The sequence below is a fragment of the Caloenas nicobarica genome, chromosome Z, assembly GCF_036013445.1.
Source record: "Caloenas nicobarica isolate bCalNic1 chromosome Z, bCalNic1.hap1, whole genome shotgun sequence".
Lineage (NCBI taxonomy): Eukaryota > Metazoa > Chordata > Aves > Columbiformes > Columbidae > Caloenas > Caloenas nicobarica.
In genome coordinates, this window is record NC_088284.1 from 49345059 (window position 1) to 49367696 (window position 22638).

General features: G+C 46.0%; 1 protein-coding gene across 1 annotated transcript in view; it reads right to left on the reverse strand.

The window, feature by feature from the left end:
• SYK (spleen associated tyrosine kinase) overlaps positions 1-16392 on the reverse strand; it is a 52619-nt gene extending 36227 nt beyond the window's left edge. Inside the window, exon 1 of the mRNA XM_065656686.1 lies at positions 16291-16392. The gene's annotated coding sequence lies outside the window, so the exon portion shown is untranslated. The remainder of the gene's footprint in view (positions 1-16290) is intronic.
• Positions 16393-22638: the final 6246 nt, after the last annotated feature.

Consider the following 22638-nt stretch of genomic DNA (forward strand, 5'->3'; position numbering starts at 1 on the left):
TGTCTAGAAGCTTGCAAAAAAAGGAAAAAACACTTTTCCTTTCAATTCTCTTTTCCTTTCCATCTTTAATTCCAACTAATGAACAGCATGCAGATCTCTTATTGAAACAGTAAATTTCTCTGTGATCAAGGCCTACAAATTAATGCACTACAGCCTTCTAGCAATAAGCCAAGCTTCTCCTATTAAACTGACACTTGCTCCATCTTTCAAAATTCTCACTAGCACCAACTCAAGTACTCTCAGCATCCTCCTTATCCACTAACTACTGGTTAGCAAGGAAATACATGCTGCAGCTATGCAGTTACTGTTTGCAGGCTTAGAAAAATGGGCACATGTTCAGCTCACGCTCTCATGCAATGGAGGTACTGTGTTGGCTTGTTCTCCTCTGAGCACATTTACTTATTCCCATAAATGATTGATCAGACTATCCGTGAGACCCTCTCCTCTGTGAAATTAGGCCAGAAGTAAAAAGCTATCAGGGAGAGCCTGACATGAAGGTGACTGCATGAACCAGTTTCTTTAGAAAACAAGGAAAAAATAGTTGAAATGTGACCTAGCAGTTCACAGCAAATTCAGAATTCTCTCGAGTACAAGAAATACCACGAAAGCCTGAGTAGACTCTGGCCCCCAGCAGGACAATGGCATATATGGGCAGACAAAAACACTTTGAAGAAATGGTAGATTCCGTGGAGACTTGAGTGGTAAACACCAGGTATCTGTGACAGCTCTGTATTTAGACATCTTGGACTCCTTATTGACTTCATTCCAGTACAGTCAATGACTTGGCTGCACCAGCTTGCATAGTTGCAGGACCAAATGGCCTGTGATACCCCAGAATTACCCAGAACATGGTCATTCTTTGGTTAAGTCACAACAAAACATGAAAATACATCTTCTCTTTAAGGTGCTGGATGCTCTGAACAAGGGCATCACAAAGACTTCTTATAATTCTGAGATGAAGACTGTGAGCAATAATGCACTTTTGGCATAACAGAACCCCCTATAAGGAGATTAAAGTTTTCCTGATAGAAGCTTTGACTGACAGATTGAATGAAAGAGCAGTAAAAAGGGCTATTCCAGGTGCAAGACTGGTTTCTTTGACTCTCCTTACAATACCTGTAAAATGACCTCCCAAAAGACAACAACGACCAAACATAAGTACAGTCACCTCAGCTTCTAGAAGCCTATCGACACGTTCTGTATGATTCTCACTTGGGCCAAAATGTGGGATAAAAAGTAACTGTGCCCTAACATGCTGCCTGTGCCCTAAATTAGAGTTATTCACATCTTATCTTAATGATAACAATGTAAGTGCCATCTCTGGATCCCTCCCTTCACCTGGCTGCTTTAGGCATCTATCCGATGGTACCCAAGAGGACAGAAGCTGCCTCAGAGGCACACTGCATGCCTATTTCCAAGATGTAGAGTACAGACAAATGTTCTGTTGTCTTAAAAATAACCAGTAAGAGGTTTTCGGTTCATAGCGATCTTGAGGTACAGCGTCCACTACAAAACTGCTCCATTTCACTGGCACTTCTGGAAGATTCATTTGGAGTTGAGTTCAAATAGATCAGAAAGTACATGAACATGAGCCAGCTCATACACAGGTGACTAAATCTTTCCACTCCCTGAAAAAGTTAAACCAAAACCATACAGCCTTCCACAGAAAACATTTATGTATAGCACTAAACAGACAAAAATATAGATAAAACTTCAAGTTCTCAAGTTCTTTTCTGAGCATTATCATTTCTCACAAAAAGGCAAGGCTACATCCCATCAGTAACCTCCTTACTGAAAATATATGTTATTTTGTAGGTTATCCTTTATATCTATCTATCTATCTATCTATCTATCTATCTATCTATCTATCTATCTATCTATCTATCTACCTACCTACCTACCTACCTACCTACCTACCTATCCCTTATATACCATCTTACCTGTAAAATGTCAACTAAAAGTTTGTAATTAAATTGTGAAAAAAATCAAGGCAATATTCTGGGGAGAATACCAGAAGCTTCCACTGCCAATGCTCAACAGGTGCTGGCAGTTCTCACTCTGCTACTCCAACCTAAAGTTTTACTTACAAATTCAGTAGTTTGAATTTATGAAAATTTGCTTCTACAGAAATCCTGCATTTCACAGATCAGTCAGAACAATTCTCACATGGGATTTTAATTTCTCATAATCCTATGAGGTTTTAGTCAAGATGTTAGCTAAAGGTCAAAGAAAAAAATCTTTTCTTTACTTTTTTAAAAGAATGCTTCTACACTGCACCTAATGCATTCCTGTGATGGGTACAATTAAAAACATTGTTCCTTTTTGCCAGTTTACAGTCATTAAAACAGAGAGGGATAAAGAAAAAAACAACCCGCTTGTTGCAATTTAGATGAAATGGCAGTGGCAGTGATGAAGGACTACCTCCTAATTCTTCAGAACATAAAATGGAGAAGTTGAAAGCTCAAATATACAAGAAGGTCTGCTATAAAAAGTTTAGAAAATATGGACAAGATTTCTCAATTATCATTGAAAGAACAGCAGCAGGATCCTTATGATTTCTTATATTCCACAAGCAATTTATTTATAACAATTTCAGACAACAAAGGCCTGATCTACTTTTGCAAAATAGGTTAATGCTGATGGATTTCAGGCAAGGTTTCTCTGCCATGTCTAATATAGGAAGAATATTCAGTGTGTAGTAGTTAGGAAATGTTTGGACTGATGTGGTGTGCCATGAACACGCAAGGAGCCAAATGTACACACAAACCATTAGATAATGGTTAAAAACTCCTAGTCTATTTCAGAAGAATTTCTGAGTTTGAGATGGCTGTCTTCTTTGGTTGCACTTTCAAAATCTTGCCTTCCTTTTGGGAGTTTAATAGTCTTCCACAATTAGTAATAGAGTAGAAGAAAATTCATTTGGATTCACATTTTTCTCCTCCTCGGAGCTCTGCCAGGGGACATATAATGCTGAGCTTGTCAGGTCAGCACAGTTACAAATGTGAGCCTGTGAGATGGAGATTAAGCCCCCAAAGGACTGAAGGCAAGGCGTCACCCCTGAGAGGGCTGACGGAAGTGCAGCTGGTTACCTGAGAGATGCGCTTGAGCGTAACAGTAAAACAGGGTCTGAAGTTCAACTCTCCCCATAGCATGAAATTTGACTTTTAAGGAGGCTACAAATGCAAGCAAATACCATGGTTGTCTTGCATGAAAGAAAAAAAAAAAAAATATGCAAATACACAGGAAAATTAGATACCCACTTCCCCTCAGGTAGCTTCCTCATCAGTGTTGCAGACAGCGGGTACTCCAGACATAGCACAACAGTTTAGGATCTCACACATTTCATGCAGGCAGGGAAGCACAACATTTTTAAAAAACAGAGGAGCAAAACTCAGGAAAACCCAGGTGGAAAGTGTCAGAAAGAATCTGTGCTGACCATACTGCTACCCTGAGCTTGCTTCTCTTTCATCTCTTATATTTAGGCGAAGATAAAAGTAGAATAGTTGCTTCATTGAAAGGTTTACATAGCAGTGAGCATAGTGTTACTGAGGTACTGATCTCCATTCTAACATAAAAAAAATATAAATAGGAGTATGAATATTTCTACAAAGACCAAACAGGAATGTGGAAAAAGTCTTAAGGACAGCTGACAGATTAGTATACTTATCCAACTATTTAATGAGTAAAAGGACTGAAATGAGACAGAAGATCGGAAAGTCATGTAGGGGTAAAACAGTGTTCCAAATAAGCTCTTGATTTGAACCAAATTATTTTTCCCCTTCCCTTGTTTTTCAAAATAGTATTCTGTGAGCAATGTATGAAATCAAAGAAGTAAAGCTTAAAACAACTATCTTTTGCATGCAAAAGACATAAGAAAGACCACTAGACAGAGCAGAATGATGAAAATACGCTGACTGAAACAATTTGTCCTAGCATAGGGTGATATTTTAAGCATGCACCTTGTAACTTCAACAGTTCTATCTTGACTTCAGTAAAGCATTTGACACAGTCTCCCACAGCATCCTTGCAGCTAAACTGAGGAACTGTGGACTGGACGATCAGGTAGTGAGGTGGACTGTGAACTGGCTGAAGGAAAGAAGCCAGAGAGTCATGGTCAATGGGGCAGAGTCTAGTTGGAGGCCTGTATCAAGGGTCGGTACTGGGACCAGTACTACTCAATATATTCATCAATGACTTGGATGAGGGAATTGAGTGTACTGTCAGCAAGTTTGCTGATGACACCAAGCCGGGAGAAGTGGCTGACACGCCAGAAGGCTGTGCTGCCATCCAGCGAGATCTGGACAGGCTGGAGAGTTGGGCGGGGAAAAATTTAATGAAATATAACAAGGGCAAGTGTAGAGTCTTGCATCTGGGCAGGAACAACTGCCGGTTCCAGTATAAGTTGGGGAACGAGCTGTTGGAGAGCAGTGTAGGGGAAAGGGACCTGGGGGTCCTGGTGGACAGCAGGATGACCGTGAGCCAGCACTGTGCCCTTGTGGCCAAGAAGGCCAATGGCATCCTGGGGTGCATTAGAAGGGGGGTGGTTAGTAGGTCAAGAGAGGTTCTCCTTCCCCTCTACTCTGCCCTGGTGAGACCCCATCTGGAATATTGTGTCCAGTTCTGGGCCCCTCAGTTCAAGAAGGACAGGGAACTCCTGGAGAGAGCCCAGCGCAGGGCAACCAAGATGATGAAGGGAGTGGAGCATCTGCCTTATGAGGAAAGGCTGAGGGAGCTGGGTCTCTTTAGCTTGGAGAAGAGGAGACTGAGGGGTGACCTCATTAATGTTTATAAATATGTAAAGAGTGAGTGTCACGAGGATGGAGCCAGGTTCTTCTTGGTGACAACCAATGATAGGACAAGGGGCAATGGGTACAAACTGGAACACAGGAGGTTCCACTTAAATACAAGAAGAAACTTCTTCTCAGTGAGGGTGCCAGAGCACTGGAACAGGCTGCCCAGGGAGGCTGTGGAGTCTCCTTCTCTGGAGACATTCAAAACCCGCCTGGGCGCCTTGCTGTGTAACCTCATCTAGGTGTTCCTCCTCCGGCAGGAGGATTGGACTAGATGATCTTTTGAGGTCCCTTCCAATCCTTAATATTCTGTGATTCTCTGATCATACACAGAAAAAAAATTACTATTAGAACAATGTGAATATGCATTTTTTCTAAAATTCTTGTTTAATTCGGATTCTTGGAATCAAGACATGTATCTGTGAACAGCACTATAATTTTTCTTTCTGAGATTCTTTTCTGTGTTTCTACCTTATATAACACACCTAAAAGCTGAAAGGAATTAAGCATCCATACATTTGATTGTGACTTCATGTAGTACATTAAGTACTTGGGTATTTTAAGGGTTTAGTATAATCTTAATGGTACTACAAACTGCTGTAAATTCTGACATAATTACCATAAAGGTATTATAAATCCATTATTATTGCCTCACACTTGAAGCAGATATTTACATTTTTACAGTATTTTAACAAATAAAATGGAATTAAACAATTGTTCTGTTCTCATTTCTTCAACAGTCTGCCTCGGCAGCTAAATGGTGGTTTTAATGTGATTAATCAGATTACCTTTAAGTGTCTTTTTTACCTTCCTGCATAAACATGAAGACTTAATTTCTATCCAGACCTCAGGAGAGGAATTTTTGTGAGAAAATTATGCAGAAATAAAGTAAGAACAGAGTAAATGTTTATAAGCAAGTCGTTAGGGAAGGAAATGAAGCAGAATCTCATCTTCTCAAATCATTCAAACAAACTGTAGTTTCACTGGGACACCAGGGTGAACTTGTTGACCCACTGAAAAAAATCTGAAAACTTACTTAATTCAACTGATAATAACACTGATGATTTTTACAATTTTTGTAGACAGTGACATCTCCGAACAAGGTCCCATTCAGCATACTGAAAGAAATGTGTGCAGTACTGTCTCAAAGGGCAAAGCGGCACATGTGGGATCACCAACATGTTACTTCCAGTATACCAGTCTCCCTCAGGGAAGTGCCGAAGGCATCACCTCAGCCTCCACAAACTGCATCTCTAACCACCTTACAGCCTGCAGCAACCTGTCCATCACCCGTCCCTGGGCCTCCATCCCCATGAGAAGAAAACTCTTGAGTTTCCTCCATGTGTTTTCTCCACCTTCTCCATGAGAAGCTTTCCTCATGCAAACAAATGCCCATCTCTGATCCCTGCATCCTTTTACTGACGATTAAGCATTATGCTGCACTGTTATTTTTTTCCTGTACTTCAGACTCTAGAACATGCCCTTCTCATCTCCAAAGGCTTTCCTGTTGTTTCACACACCCTCCTCGGCAATGCTGATGGATACACAAAGCATATCTGCTGCTTTTCAAGCAAATTTCACTTTTGCTATTTCTTCAATGTAAGGAACATTTAACGAAGAACTGTTGTTTTTACATAACTGAGGACCTGGTGCCTGATCCCAGCAGGGGGGAAGGACCGAGAGACATCAGACCATGAATCCTTAATGTAAAACACAGTCTGTTCCCGGAATATATACTGATACCTGTATACATACTGATACCTGTATTTACAAGTTAATTTAGGGGGAAGGGTATTGTATGTAAACTGAGGCAAGCGGGTAGTCTGCAAACCCTGAAGTACCCAAACCAATGGGGAACAGGGGAGGGAAACTGCAGCCGGGATTTTGGGGGGATATAAGCAGGGGCTTTTTGCCCTATTATGTGTGCCTACCTTTAGGTAGAACACCTGGTGTTGCAATATCGTTATTAAAAAAAATTGCTTTGCTGAGAGATCCTGCCAGAGCCTATTATATTTGCAAAATAACCGTTTCCTACATTCAACATTGGTCTGTCAGTTCAGCACTTTTATCAGTTCTGTATTTTACTCCTGTAGCAGTTCAGTTTCAGAAGCGTTTTCTTTCTTCCAGATATTTCTGATTTCTTGCAATACTTTCAGGATAACTTCAGCGTTCCTGCTAGGGTTTTTAAACACTGAGATGTATTCTTTAACAGAACTGTAGCTTAATTAAAGTCTGTCTGGGCACGAGTAGGGAATGTGGTAGCTCTGGGCCCAGAAGACTTTTCTGCTGGAGAGTTCACAGCCTGGAACTAACAACACCATCACTGTCCATCAGTTGGATTGTCCAGTCTGCGGCAGGTTTTGTGTGCTCTTCTGAGTTTGAAAGCTACTGGCCTTGCCAGTATCTCTTTTAGCTTAAAAGAAAATAATGTTTGCCTTTGTTTATGTAAATCGTCTACATTTTGGCCACATTAGAACAAAAAACTGTCTGCTGAACAGGTGGTATTGGTGCTTCATCTACTAGGTTTAGTGAAAACACTGTTTATCTCCCCTCTTATATCAAAGACTTATTCACTCAAAGAACTAAAAAAAAAAAAATACAAACACACCTAAAATTATTGTTAGCTTCAAAAAATTGTGATTTTAGCAATATTTTTCTCTGGATTTGCTTTCAGAGTAATTTTTATCTATACTGAATACAGCTAGATAGCTGTTTTTATCTCGACTGAAACATGCCAGAAAGGCCCTCATTTATTCTAAATTGCATCTGTCATTCTGATATCATCAGACTACTCCAGGCACTCTAGCTATTGAAATGTTTCCTGAGGAAATACTACTTGACTTAGCAACACTATTACTACTATTATTATTATAAGGCAAATAGATGCTTAGAAAAGGTAACACAGCGTTCGTACTTTATTATATGGTTGGACTCAATGATCTTAAGGGTCTCTTTCAACCAAATAGATTCTGAGATTCTATTCTATGATTCTATGATTGAGGGGTTTCCTAGATAAGCTTCGGTACTGAGGTCATGGTGGGCCATTGATCGCTGAAAAAACATTCTTCACTGATGCTAGAGATCTATTCTCTCTTCCTTTTGGGATTCTCCTGTCTTGGCAACCTTTCCACATGTCATGGTTTACTTCTAAAAAGCTTCTTCTGCTTTAGTCTTTTAGAAAGATCAGAATAGTTCTAGTACTTAAAAAAGAATTTTAAAAGTCAGGCACTTATGTGTTAGAATTATTCTTTCTCTGGCAGCAGAAATGCTACGATTTTCACATTTATTTAAGAAAAAAGTATAAAAAAAAGTTTTGGTTGATTGGTTTACTTTTGTTTGTTTATTGTTTTGGGTTTTGTTTTGGTCTTTTTCTCTTGAGAAAAAATAAGGAAAAAACCCACCAACACAAAAATATCAACACTTACTTCCACATCATTGCCATGCTCTACTAGTCATTCCCTTGTCTCCTTTTCCATGAAACCCTTACGCTGTCACAAATGCATCCATTGCCTCTGGCTAAAGATGTCCCTTGTCAAAACAAGCATTTCTGCTGTAAAACAGAAGGCAGCATTTGTATGGAAGCCTGCTCCCTTTTGGGCAAAGTACTTTACTGTGATTGGTACCCATCAAACCACCATAAAAAAGTAGAACCATTGGGGATGAGCTAACATCAAAGGAGAGCATTCAAGATACTCCAGGGAGACCCATCTCTAATTGCCTGTTTTCCCATGCGACAAGGTGTGAGCAAACTTATTTGGCCACAGATAGACCTTCTCCAGCACCAGCTGTGGGCTCTGCAGTGGCTATGGAAGAGTACAGGGTAATTGTTTCTTCCCAATGCTGACACCAAAGAAGCCTGGGTTGGGGTGCAGTTACAAGTCTTTCTCACGGAATACAAAACTACAGGAAATACTGAGCTGAGTTACATAATATATAAAGTTCCTCTCTGGTTTCGTTTCAAGTTTAGTGCCTTTCCAGAAATACAAAACTCCTTTATGTACCACAGAGGCTACTACCGCTACACAGAGCAAGCTGCGAAATGAACTTACAAAATTAGTGAGAACATGTGAAGAGCAAAACAAAAATATTATCTGGCTACTTGCAAGAAGAATCACTAAAATAGATGGAACTGCCTACCCAATGGTCTGGATATTTTCAGGTTCAAATAGTGACACTAAATATGTCACCATATCCTGTTTCTAGTGGAATATTTTCTTATTTTTACATAAGAGTTTTTATAGAGACAGCTATGACAAAACGGTTATGGACAAGACAGCACAAAAAAAGCCAAGGCACAACAAACTATCACTAAATTTAAACAAAAAAACCTACTCAAAAATATTTTAAGGTTCACAACTGCCAGTTGTTTTTCACAACTCCGAAAGAAGTTGCCACAAGAAGCAGATCTACCAGAATGTTGTACCAACAATGTTGAACCAAAATGTTCCTCATTTCCAGGAAGGCAAGACCCATTCTGCCCAGTTTCCAAACACACACAAAAAGATGAAACTGCAGCCCTGAAAACAGAGCTGGTGATACTGTGGATTTTTATTACCATGAAAACTGGCTTCATTCACAAGGCCCCAAGTGTGGATACGTTCACAAACCACAACTTTGGTTTTTATTCTTCATTGTATTTTTAGCAAAATCTCTGGTAAAAAAGACATCTCAAAGAACTAAAGCTTGATCAGTTCTAGAAGGAAGTCAAACAGAAGACAGAAGAAAAGTAATACCTCCCTCTTGAAACGAAAAGATATCCCAGCAGAAACTGAACATTATTACAGCAGTCATGAAGTTTGAAAGCCATCACAAGACTAAAACAAAATGCTATGTTTCCTTCAAAATTTGGGATAAACACTCTGGTTCTACTAGCGGGCAGACCCAAAAGATATGTTTGCTTTTTGGTTCCAATAAGTATCTTCATTTAACATTTTTTAAATTGCTCGTTTAGTTGTCATAGGCTGATGTTTCCAAAGCTACTATGAGGGTATAAACTTCCCTTCTCTGTGCAGCTTTGCCTGTCTCAATTTAGTTCCTGTTCTAGAGGCTATAAATGTAGATAAACGGTCTCAGTTTCTCAGCCATGAATATTCGCAATCGTGTATTGTTAAGTGAACAACAAATCAAGAACATTTAGGTGCCATTATACTTTACTTATTTCTCTAAAATGTCTTGCCCTATCTCTAGGACCTTTAAAACCTGTTGCTCGATGAATGCCTAAATTGACTGGCGGCATTGTGAGTTAGAGTGGCAAAACTAGGCAGGTTTCTCTTTCAGACCACGGTTATCTGTCATCTGAAACAGTACGCAGTATCCTACTTTATGTAAAGTAGGGAAAATATTGCAGGGACAAAAATAACTTGCTTTTCATACTCCTAGAATAGGAAAGTTTCCACAAAACTGGTCAAGACTTCTCAGTGCCGCTTTCTAGAGTCTATACTATGGCACATTACACTATTATTTGAAAAGCTCCTGGTAGGAGGATATAGCAAGGTTAGTGTTCTGCTATAGAGGCACTGTATAACTGACAAGGGCTCATCTCTTGCTGGCAATCACCCACAGGGGGTATGGAAGAAAGGACAAGCACCTTTATATTATTTTTCTGAAAGCAAGATGTGATACTAACTCACACAGCCAGACTGCCATCATTAAGGATCAGATTCTTAAAAATCTGTGTAATATCTTTCTGATCAAATGAAGGCTTCTCTCCAAAAATAGTATCCTCCAGCGATGCAGTACATCAGAAAGAAAGACCACATAGCAAAAAAGCTCGTCTTACCAATTGGTGCATCAGTGAATCAGTGGTCCAGAAAAGCCTACGTCTGCGTCCTCTCCCAATATCACCCTGTAGCCTCAGAACAAGCAGCACAGCTAAAGCTTACCTCTCACTGCTATAAAGAGTGCATCAAACAGTCTCTAAGAGGGCAGGAGTCGCTTTTAGCCAGCAAATGACCACTTGGATTAACTGTAACCTCAGCTCTCCGGTAAAACACGAGAATATTCCAGAAATGCTAAGCAGAGAGAGGCACGAGCCTTCTCCTCCCCTCCCATGGAGGAAGCCTATTTGCAGTACCTGGACCAGTGAAATACTCTTGACAGAGCCCATTTGTCACTCTGGGCGGAGAGAGGATGCACCTGGCCTCAGCGCGTTCTGGGCCATCAGGCAGTATTTCCCCAGCTCTTGCATGACGAACTGCCAGGCTGGAAAAAAATAGCTCGTGTCAGGCTTTGCTTCTCTTGTTGTGCCGTTCTGTGCGCAGCACCAATGGTTACATTGCTAAATGGTCCATCGGCAATTGTTGCTACAGTTAGTTGCTCCACCAGGATACCAAAAATCTGCCTTCATTTGATGAAACTTGTCCCTTGGGAGTCAGAGCAACTGGGTTTCACACTAGGAACATCACTCTCTCAACACACCGCTGCTTCCAAGTGAACATAGCCCTGCATCCTTTGCAGAAAGCAGGCTCCTGTGGGTTTGAGTTCACTCTTCCCTTAATGGATTCCTCCTGCACTTCTGTGCGTAGGAGCACCTGTGGAACAGATCTTTGTTACATCCACTGTATGAAGGCTATCACACGGTTGTTCAGCTCACCTGAGGCAGCACGTACCAACCCTATATGATAACCAAGGACAGAACAGTCACTCAAAGCCTCCCTTGATGCTCACTTCGATTCTAGGGACGCTCTTCCTCTTTATAATAATTTTAAATAAATCATTCTCAGAAAACTGCAAGATGGTCCACTGATTCAAAAGATAGCTAATCCCATTATCTGATTTACAAAAATAATCCTACCTTAAACATTCTGCTTGCTTTACTAACTTTTGAGGAAAATACTGCTGGAATTCATATATATTCTTTGAAATGCAGCAGTAAAATCTAACACTTTATGTCAACTATCCCTACATTATTGCTGCTTCCTTTACTTACATTCCCCGTATTTCAGATATTGGAGACTTCCACCTTGCCAAAATCTTAGCTTTGTTTTTTTGCATAAAGTGAACTTGTTTTCTTGATTCAAGTTGTCAAATTTGGGCTGAGTTTCCTAGAGTAGGAATTTATCCATAACAACTGCTTAGTACACTTTCTAGCTTCCTCTTCCATGTTCTCTCCAAACACAATGATGAAAAAGATGTTTCAGTTTAAGTTTTCCTGTAATGTATTTTAACAGAGTTGGGGGTGGGGTGAAGTGCGGTGAATTGTCTTTATAGCAAGTTTCTAACCTCGGTTTTCCAATCTAGATTAAGAAATCAACTTTTCAGGCAACTCTACAAAAAATCAAGAAAACTAGTTTCTAAGAAACATTAAGCCATTGTTTTAAACTGAGCATAATTCCTCTGAAATTTGTAAAGCCAATTTTGAAATTAGGACTAGAATTTTTAAAAGCAGAACTACAGTCAGTGGTAAGCAGCGGCAGACATTCTAACATTTTAGCTCTAGCATCCCACTGATGCTGTCAGCTACACTGGCTTTAGCTTAGAGACAGCACACTCGCTTCTGCATATTCTAGAGGCTGTGATGTGAAAGTTTTGTGTTTTCCTTTCTTTTCTCACTTACTTCATTAGTTTATCCAAATTGGGGGAGGGGGGTAGGAGGGGCGGGGAAGTGGAGGGAACGGGGAATAAGAAAGAGAGAAAAAACTACCAAAGAGGGTAAGGGTAGGTTGTGGCTGATGTATTTGATGATGAGCCCTGGTCCTTTTACTCATTTTACTGAATCTGTTGCTTAAGATATGGGTTTTTATAGATTGACAAAATAAAAATAAAGGCTCTATTTTTTTATTTTATGATGTTAAACTATTTATGCAATTGTATGCCCATTTCCTCGGTACATATTCTACCCTAACACTTCCTGCCTGTGTTTTGTCTAGCCAGCTCTAACCATAATTGTGATTCCTGCCGATTTAAACTCCATCCCCAGCCTAGGAGTTGCCTCGTGGATTTACACGGCTGGATTTACATACTACAGTGCCACAAGTCCTCCTCCTTTACAAAAGCTTTTAGCACCTCACATCTTACCTCCACTGAGTGTCACTGCTGAAAGATTCCTTGTGTCGCCTCCTTGAATTTTGAAAGGAGGTTGTTGGACATATTGGCCATGCAGGACACCTGGCATCCCATATGTTTTCTGAAGAACACTGTCCCAAAGCAAATTAGGACAAAGCCATGGAAACGGCATGGCACTCCTAGCTGGTCAAACTAATACATCCCAGCATCATCTAGTTACAAACCAAATGATAGTGAAACTGCACAAACTATCTGTATCATAGTCCTGTACACTGATTACTTAGGTTCTAATACTTGTTAATTTTTTATTAGCTGCTCTGGTACCTGATACAAAGGCAAGACTTGCAGCATTTTGCATATACTGAAGTCTCCTTAGAACATCAGGATCCCTGAGGGATCCCCTTTCTTTCAATCTTACAGCAACCATGTTTAAAGAAGTGGACATTTAGCCACTGTAGGTACAGGAAGTTATGACTCAATTTTAACCATGGAATTTAAAGACAAACTACAAAATTTCATTTTATTTCTCTGAGGCAGGTGATATTTTGTGTCAAACATTATGATTATTGATCAATTATCCTTTCTACAGCAAATCCTGGAATCATTTATTTTGATGCAGGAGCATAAAGGCTCCTTCAAACTGCTTGCACTTGAAGTGCTGGTGTTTCCCCATCACCCCAACAAGCAATGCAGAAGTCAGTAGCAAAAGGTTTTCTTCTGCTTAACTGTATGCCTCCACAGTACTCTGTGTCATGAAATTAAAAGCTAGACAACATAAACTACATCACCTTGCTGCTGAAACCTTAAATCAAAGGAGGAAAATGCAAATAGTAACCAACAACTTCGTGATCAAATTATTTTTACCATGCCCAGAGTAAGTATGATTATGCATTGTACTATCCTCTACTGCATACAAGAATAGGGAATGATCCTGCCAAGTCCAGGGCTTCTTCTTCTCACATGAGTGATCAAAGGGCTTAAATTAAACTGCAGAAATTAATGTTTCTCTGTAAAAGTGGTGCAAATATTAGGAATGTTTCTCTGTAAAAGCGTTTCTAGAAATGCCAGCTGTGACACAAAGTGAGCTACCATCACCTCCTTCCCTAAGATTTTCTTCTTTTGTCAAATGCAAGAAAAACTACTGTTAAATTGGGTTACAAAACTATATCCCTATAAAAAAATGCTTTTTCTCAAATTAAGAACTAAGAAGCTGATCCCACAAATCCTTGCAAGGTGAGAAGTTTTCATTCTTGTGACTGAAATTTACTACTCATGCTCACAAATGCCTGCAAGATCATCTTCAGCTTTTAAACAGGCACCTTGAATGGTACAAGTACTCTTGCCTCAGTGGAGTAACTCACTTAAGTGTGTGTTTACCTTTAAGTAAAAAAGAAGTAATTTAAAATAGCTCATTCGAACAGTCTTTCTGTAACTATTATTCCTTGTAATTATGATATAAAACCAGAAAAGTTCCACTTTTCAGCTGTGTTATTCTGGAACTAAACACACGCAGATTCTGGCACAGCATGTCTAACGTGCACACAACAGATCTCAAGGCACTGATCCAGAAGACCATAAAGCTGGAAAAAGGATGACGCTACCTAGTATCTTCAGTGGATTCAGATGCAAACACAATTTATTACAGTCACAATATTCACATCAGCAATGGCAACAGACTCATTGCTTTCTGCTAAATACTGCATTTTGGAAAAGCATCAGGAAAAAGAAGTGTAACTTGCAAAAATTAATTGTGGTTGTGAGACCATGACCTCTGAACACAATATGCATTTCATAAGTGACTTCTCCCAGTTCCAAAGCCTCTGGCACAACAGATCCAAAAGAAAGAATAGGAAACTAAGGAAATGTCCCTCCATCTTTTTTTTTTTTTTAAAATCTTACAGTTTTACCATCAGTCTTCTAAACTGCTGTTTTATGCTCAAAATAACCTGCTAGCTGCTTCTAAAAATAAATTTCAGTTTTTGTATTCCTGCAACTTCAGATCAGTTTCTGCTCTGGTATCAGAATCACAACATCACACAAATGGGAGCACTGCACAGTTCACCTTTGCTTTGACAGAGTGTTAATATTTTTAACAGAGGCAAAACCAGAACACTTCAACTGCATTTCTCTTGGGATTTTGCAGTTATTTCAAGTGAATGTCAAAACCAAAGCAATTCTTTACTTTCATCTATTTCAGCCATTTTTGAGCATCCTAACTGATTCCAAAACCTTTAGTTGTAATTATTTTGTCTTCACCACACTATAATTTTTCTTCCCCACAGGATAACTGTCAGAATACAAAGAACATTCAAACTTCCTTATTTGTCTGTTTATCGCTCAATGCTCAATAGCGGGATGAAAAAAAAAAAAAAGAAGTCACAGTTCCTCTAACTGGACTGCCTCAATGTACTCTACACTGGTACAGTTTATGGCCTCTGAGCCTGTAAAAATACACCGCTTTACAAGCTGATGCTCCCTCTTTACCGGATGGCTGTGCCCATAGATTAGGCTGCAGATTCAACCCAAGGGCTCAGGAGATCTAAACTTCTGTGGATAAAAAGTGCATTGAAGAAGCTAACAGAAAATAACAATTAAAAAAATCCCCAAACAGTTAATACCCTTAGAAGGTAAAATTTCATTTTAAAATGGAAGCACTTGAGAATATATGATGTAATTTGGCCAGACTTGGACTCCATTTGCCACTCTTCTACTGGAGTCAGTGTCACCTAATGAAAGTATTGCTCATCTTTGTCCAAAGTAACATCACTTCAAACTAATCTGGCCAACTACAACACAAAGTTTATGTAGTACAGTGCTTAAAGACAAAAATTGAATGATGCTGGCAGAACACATGAACAGAAGAGCAATCACTCTGACATCAGGCTCACAGTATTCAACTACTTTCAACGCTTCCAGTAATACACTACGGTTGTCTTCTTGGAAACAAAATAGGGAAGTTTGATAAGAAAGAAACACATTTTTAAAGACATTTTGTCAGCCATCAAATCTTTGTCATATTACGCACCATTCACACAGAAGCCCTCCTCTTGTGTACAGTTTGCTGTGTTTAAAAGCTACCACCACGATAACGTATCGAGATACTATTAATTTTTTTTTTTTTTTTTTGTATTTAAGTTCTAGATTTGAGCTCCTTAAACGCTGCGCTAGTGCTATTTATTTTCAGAAACGCTGTGACACAAGAAGGTCTCACGCTCGCTGTTAAGCCGGTGCGTTCTCAGCCCCCCGCCGCGAGTGCCGCCGCTTCGCTCCCGCTGCCCAGCGCCGCTCCGCCCTTCCCTCCGCTCGGCGCCTGGGGCTGCCGGGCACCCGGCGGGGCCGCCCGGCTCTTGCTTCTCCCGGTATCCCCCGGCACTCCCCGACACCCGCGGGAACCGGCCCCGCCGCCGCCCGGCGCAGCGCTGCGGGGGAAGGGGCGGTGGCGGCGGGCGCGCCGCCGGCGGGGCCCCGGTGCTGGCGGCCCAGCGCCGCTACTCACCGGCCCCCCGCGGGTCGCTCGGCTCCTCGCCGCCGCCTCCTGCCGCCGCCGCCGGGAGAGAGCCGGCAAGGAGGCTGCCCTGGGGCGGGCGGCTCCGCCAAGCCTTGCTGGGCCGGGGTACGGCCGTTTCCTCGTTTTCTCTCGCAGCCGCGGCCACTTCCTCAACAGGGTGCCGGCGCGCCCTCCCTCCTCCTCCTTCGGGCGGCAGCCCCGGCGGGAGGGCGCCCGATGCCGGCGGCGCGGCCCGCTGCAGCCTGCCCGTCTCTCCGGCGTGGCTTCTCCCGGGGGCGAGGAAGCGTCCGTGTCTTGCGGATCCCGCCCGGCGCCCTGTGCGGTGGGTCCCCTTGGTGCCGCATGATCTAGCCGTCCTTGGGACCCCACGATGCGGCTCGGGTCCCTGTGGCAGCGGCGTTGCACGGCAGGCAGCTGGCTTTGTCACAGGGACGTGCTGCTGCTCAGCGCCGCGCCTGGGACGGGGGATCGAAGTGTATTAAATGTGGGCTTCTCTTAAGGAGAAAAGAAGTATGCACGCTTCTGGTGAATACTGAAGTTCTCTGTCTTTCGGTACTCTTGTACTTCGCAGACAAAATGCCTCTTAGAGGCTTTACTTTTGGAGCAACACAGGGGTCTAGCATAGCACAGTATCTCCCATTCCTGTTATATTTCACTCAGAAACCCCACATATTTCAATCAAAAATACTTTTGTAGCAACTGCAATCGCAGAGAAGACTCCGGTGTGCCAAGGCAGTGAGCCGAAGGAAAGTCCCTGCTTGCGTGACACGGAGTTAATTCCTGCTGCAAGTAACTCCGCACAAAAACAGTGGCAACTGTCCTTTACCAGGGACTGTCCAGGGCCGAGCTGTGGGTCACACACGGCTGATAAGTGGCAGAGGGGCCCTGGCTGAGGCCTGAGTGGGCAGGTCTCCGTGCATCTGTGGCTGCACCGCATGACGCAGCATGGTGTCCCGTGATGGGCAGTGCTAGTGGGAGGTGAAGTCCGCTTCCTTCTTCCCCATAATAACTCAGCATTAGGACTAATGTGGGATACGGGTGTTATTTTCAGTGGCGAAATACTGGCTTTTTTTCCTCCTTGCAAAATGGACCATACACCCCCTACAGTTAACAGAGCCACCAAAGTGCAAAATTCTCATATTTCATAGCAGTTAGAAAGGTCTCTGGCTTGGGTCCATTTCAGTGAGACTTTTGCTAATTGCTGTAGTGGCCATGCATTTCTTACTGGCACTGCCTACATGTTGGGAAAAAAGAACTTAGAAAACGTAATTCTTGGATGTGTTTTAGTGGCACAGTTCTTTTCCTATCAATATCCAAGCATGAAAAGAGCATAATCTGCAGGAAATAGCTTTTGGAAAATCATTATAGGCCTATGAACTATTTTTAAAGAAGACTCATCTTAAATTGGTGACGAAATCATTAAAGGTTTTAAATTACGCATAAGAAATTGTGCAAGACCTGGCTGGCATAGAATCAGCTTTGTTCAAAGCAGGTGATATGGTGTTTTGTCTTGGATTTTGGCTAAAACAATATTGACAACACCTGAATAATTTGGCTGTTTCTGGGGACTGCTTGCAGAACGTTGAGGCTTTCTTTGCTTCACATTCTGACCCTGTCTCCAGTGTGTAAGCTAGAGGTGGACAAGAAGTTGGGAAGGGACATAGTTGGGACATCTGCCCCCAACAAACTGAAGGGATATTCTGTACAATACTCAGCAAACAAAAACTGGGGGTGGAAGAAGAAAGGTGGAGAGGTGGGAGTGTCTTCCAACGTGACCACTGCTCAGAGACTTTCTGGGCATCATTGTGCTTGTGGTAGTGATCACCTATGCATCACTTGGTGGTTATTTGCCCTTCCCTTCCCTTCCCTTCCCTTCCCTTCCCTTCCCTTCCCTTCCCTTCCCTTCCCTTCCCTTCCCTTCCCTTCGCTTCCCGCACCTTCCCTTCCCTTCCCGCAACTTCCTTTCCCGCACCTTCCCTTCCCGCACCTTCCCTTCCCTTCCCGCACCTTCCCTTCCCGCACCTTCCCGCACCTTCCCTTCCCGCACCTTCCCTTCCCTTCCCCTCCCGCGCCTTCCCTTCCCGCGCCTTCCCTTCCCTTCCCGTGCCTTCCCTTCCCGCGCCTTCCATTCCCGCGCCTTCCCTTCCCTTCCCTTCCCTTCCCTTCCCTTCCCTTCCCTTCCCTTCCCTTCCCTTCCCTTCCCTTCCCTTCCCTTCCCTTCCCTTCCCTTCCCTTCCCTTCTCTTCCCTGCCCTTCCCTGCCCTTCCCTTTCCTTCCCTGCCCTTCCCTTCCCTGCCCTTCCCTTCCCTTCCTGCGCCTTCCCTTCCCTTCCTTTCCCTGCCCTTCCCTGTCCTGCCCTGCCTTGCCCTTCCCTTCCCTTCCCTTCCCTTCCCTTCCCTTCCCTTCCCTTCCCTTCCCTTCCCTTCCCTTCCCTTCCCTTCCCTTCCCTTCCCTGCCCTTCCTTTCCCTTCCCTTCCCTTCCCTTCCCGCGCCTTCCCTTCCCTTCCCTTCCCTTCCCTTCCCTTCCCTTCCCTTCCCTTCCCTTCCCTTCCCTTCCCTTCCCTTCCCTTCCCGCGCCTTCCCTTTCCGCACATTCCCTTCCCTTCCCTTCCCTTCCCTTCCCTTCCCTTCCCTTCCCTTCCCGCGCCTTCCCTTCCTGCGCCTTCCCTTCCCTTCCCGCGCCTTCCCTTCCCTTCCCTTCCATTCCTGCGCCTTCCCTTCCCTTCCCTTCCCTTCCCTTCCCTTCCCTTCCCTTCCCTGCCCTTCCCTTCCCTTCCCTTCCCTTCCCTTCCTGCCCCTTCCCTTCCCTTCCCGCGCCTTCCCTTCCCTTCCTTTCCCTTCGCTTCCCTTCCCTTCTCTTCCCTGCCCTGCCCTGCCCTGCCCTGCCCTTCCCTTCGTGCCCTTCCCTTCGTGCCCTTCCCTTCCCTTCCCTTCCCTTCCCTTCCCTTCCCTTCCCTTCCCTTCCCTTCCCTTCCCTCCCCTTCCCTCCCCTTCCCTTCCCTTCCCTTCCCTTCCCTTCCCTTCCCTTCCCTTCCCTTCCCTTCCCTTCCCTTCCCTTCCCTTCCCTTCCCTTCCCTTCCCTTCCCTTCCCTGCCCTTCCCTGCCCTGCCCTTCCCTGCCCTTCCCTGCCCTTCCCTTCCCTTCCCTTCCCTTCCCTTCCCTTCCCTTCCCTTCCCTTCCCTTCCCTTCCCTTCCCTTCCCTTCCCGCGCCTTCCCTTCCCTTCCCTTAACTTCCCTGCCCTTCCCTGCCCTTCCCTTTCCTTCCCTGCCCTTCCCTTCCCTGCCCTTCCCTTCCCTTCCTGCGCCTTCCCTTCCCTTCCTTTCCCTGCCCTTCCCTGTCCTGCCCTGCCTTGCCCTTCCCTTCCCTTCCCTTCCCTTCCCTTCCCTTCCCTTCCCTTCCCTTCCCTTCCCTTCCCTTCCCTTCCCTTCCCTTCCCTTCCCTTCCCTTCCCTTCCCTGCCCTTCCTTTCCCTTCCCTTCCCTTCCCTTCCCGCGCCTTCCCTTCCCTTCCCTTCCCTTCCCTTCCCTTCCCTTCCCTTCCCTTCCCTTCCCTTCCCTTCCCGCGCCTTCCCTTTCCGCACATTCCCTTCCCTTCCCTTCCCTTCCCTTCCCTTCCCTTCCCTTCCCTTCCCTTCCCGCGCCTTCCCTTCCTGCGCCTTCCCTTCCCTTCCCGCGCCTTCCCTTCCCTTCCCTTCCATTCCTGCGCCTTCCCTTCCCTTCCCTTCCCTTCCCTTCCCTTCCCTTCCCTTCCCTTCCCTTCCCTGCCCTTCCCTTCCCTTCCCTTCCCTTCCTGCCCCTTCCCTTCCCTTCCCGCGCCTTCCCTTCCCTTCCTTTCCCTTCGCTTCCCTTCCCTTCTCTTCCCTGCCCTGCCCTGCCCTGCCCTGCCCTTCCCTTCGTGCCCTTCCCTTCGTGCCCTTCCCTTCCCTTCCCTTCCCTTCCCTTCCCTTCCCTTCCCTTCCCTTCCCTTCCCTTCCCTCCCCTTCCCTCCCCTTCCCTTCCCTTCCCTTCCCTTCCCTTCCCTTCCCTTCCCTTCCCTTCCCTTCCCTTCCCTTCCCTTCCCTTCCCTTCCCTGCCCTTCCCTGCCCTTCCCTGCCCTTCCCTGCCCTGCCCTTCCCTGCCCTTCCCTGCCCTTCCCTTCCCTTCCCTTCCCTTCCCTTCCCTTCCCTTCCCTTCCCTTCCCTTCCCTTCCCTTCCCTTCCCGCGCCTTCCCGCGCCTTCCCTTCCCTTCCCTTAACTTCCCTGCCCTTCCCTTCCCTTCCCTGCCCGCACCTTCCCTGCCCTTCCTTCCCTGCCCTGCCCTGCCCTGCCCTGCCCTGCCCTGCCCTGCCCTGCCTGCCCTTCCCTTCCCTTCCCTGCCCTGCCCTGCCTGCCCTTCCCTTCCCTTCCCTTCCCTTTCCTTCCCTGCCCTTCCCGTCCCTTCTCTTCCCTTCCCTTCCCATGCCTTCCCTTCCCTTCCCGCGCCTTCCCTTCCCTTCCCGCGCTTTTCCTTCCCGCGCTTTCCCTTCCTGCGCCTTCCCTTCCCTTCCCGCGCCTTCCCTTCCCGCGCCTTCCCTTCCCGCGCCTTCCCTTCCCGCGCCTTCCCTTCCCTTCCTGTGCCTTCCCTTCCCGCGCATTCCCTTCCCTTCCCGCTCCTTCCCTTCCCGCGCCTTCCCTTCCTGCGCCTTGCTGTGCCTTGACTTGCCTTGCCTTGCCTTCCCTTCCCACATCTTCCCTTCCCTTCCCTTCCCTTCCCGCGCCTTCCCTTCCCGCGCATTCCATTCCCTTCCCGCGCCTTCCCTTCCCGCGCCTTCCTTTCCTGCGCCTTCCCGCGCCTTCCCTTCCCTTCCCGCGCCTTCCCTTCTGTTCCTGCGCCTTCCCTTCCCTTCCCTTCCCATGCCTTCCCTTCCCTTCCCGCGCCTTCCCTTCCCTTCCCACGCTTTTCCTTCCCGCGCCTTCCCTTGCTGCGCCTTCCCTTCCCGCGACTTCCCTTCTCTTCCCACGCCTTCCCTTCACGCGCCTTCCCTTCCTGCGCCTTCCCTTCCCTTCCCTTCCCTTCCCTTCCCTCCCCTTCCCTCCCCTTCCCTCCCCTTCCCTCCCCTTCCCTCCCCTTCCCTCCCCTTCCCTTCCCTTCCCTTCCCTTCCCTTCCCTGCCCTTCCCTGCCCTTCCCTGCCCTTCCCTTCCCTTCCCTGCCCTTCCCTTCACTTCCCTTCCCTTCCCTGCCCTTCCCTGCCTTACTTGCCCTTCCCTTCCCTCCCCTTCCCTGCCCTTCCGTTCCCTCCCCTTCCCTGCCCTTCCCTTCCCTTCCTTTCCCTTCCCTTCCCTTCCCTTCCCTTCCCTTCCCTTCCCTTCCCTTCCCTTCCCTTCCCTTCCCTTCCCTTCCCTTCCCTTCCCTTCCCTTCCCTTCCCTTCCCTTCCCTTCCCTTCCCTTCCCTGCCCTTCCCTGCCCTTCCCTGCCCTTCCCTTCCCTTCCCTTCCCTGCACTTCCCTTCCCTTCCCTTCCCTTCCCTTCCCTTCCATCCCTTCCCTTCCCTTCCCTTCCCTTCCCTTCCCTTCCCGCGCCTTCCCTTCCCTTCCCTTCCCTTCCCACCCCTTCCCTTCCCTTCCCGCGCCTTCCCTTCCCGCGCCTTGCCGTGCCTTCCCTTCCCTTCCCGTCCCGCACCTTCCCTTCCCTTCCCTTCCCTTCCCTTCCCTTCTCTTCCCTTCCCTTCCCTTCCCTTCCCTTCCCTTCCCTTCCCTTCCCTTCCCTTCCCTTCCCTTCCCTTCCCTTCCCTTCCCTTCCCTTCCCCTCCCTTCCCTTCCCTTCCCTTCCCTTCCCTTCCCTTCCCTCCCCTCCCCTCCCCTCCCCTCCCCTCCCCTCCCCTCCCCTCCCCTCCCCTTCCCTTCCCTTCCCTTCCCTTCCCTTCCCTTCCCTTCCCCCCCCCCGTGCCTTCCCTTCCCGCGCATTCCATTCCCTTCCCGCGCCTTCCCTTCCCGCGCCTTCCTTTCCTGCGCCTTCCCGCGCCTTCCCTTCCCTTCCCGCGCCTTCCCTTCTGTTCCTGCGCCTTCCCTTCCCTTCCCTTCCCTTCCCTTCCCGCGCCTTCCCGCGCCTTCCCTTGCCGCGCCTTCCCTTCCCGCGACTTCCCTTCTCTTCCCATGCCTTCCCTTCCCACGCCTTCCCTTCCCTTCCCTTCCCTTCCCTTCCCTTCCCTTCCCTTCCCTTCCCTTCCCTTCCCTTCCCTTCCCTTCCCTTCCCTTCCCTTCCCTTCCCGCGCCTTGCCTTCCCTTTCTTTGCCTTCCCTTCCCGCGCTTTCCCTACCCCTCCATTCCCGCGCCTTCCCTTCCCTTCCTGCGCCTTCGCTTCACTTCCCTTCCCTTCCC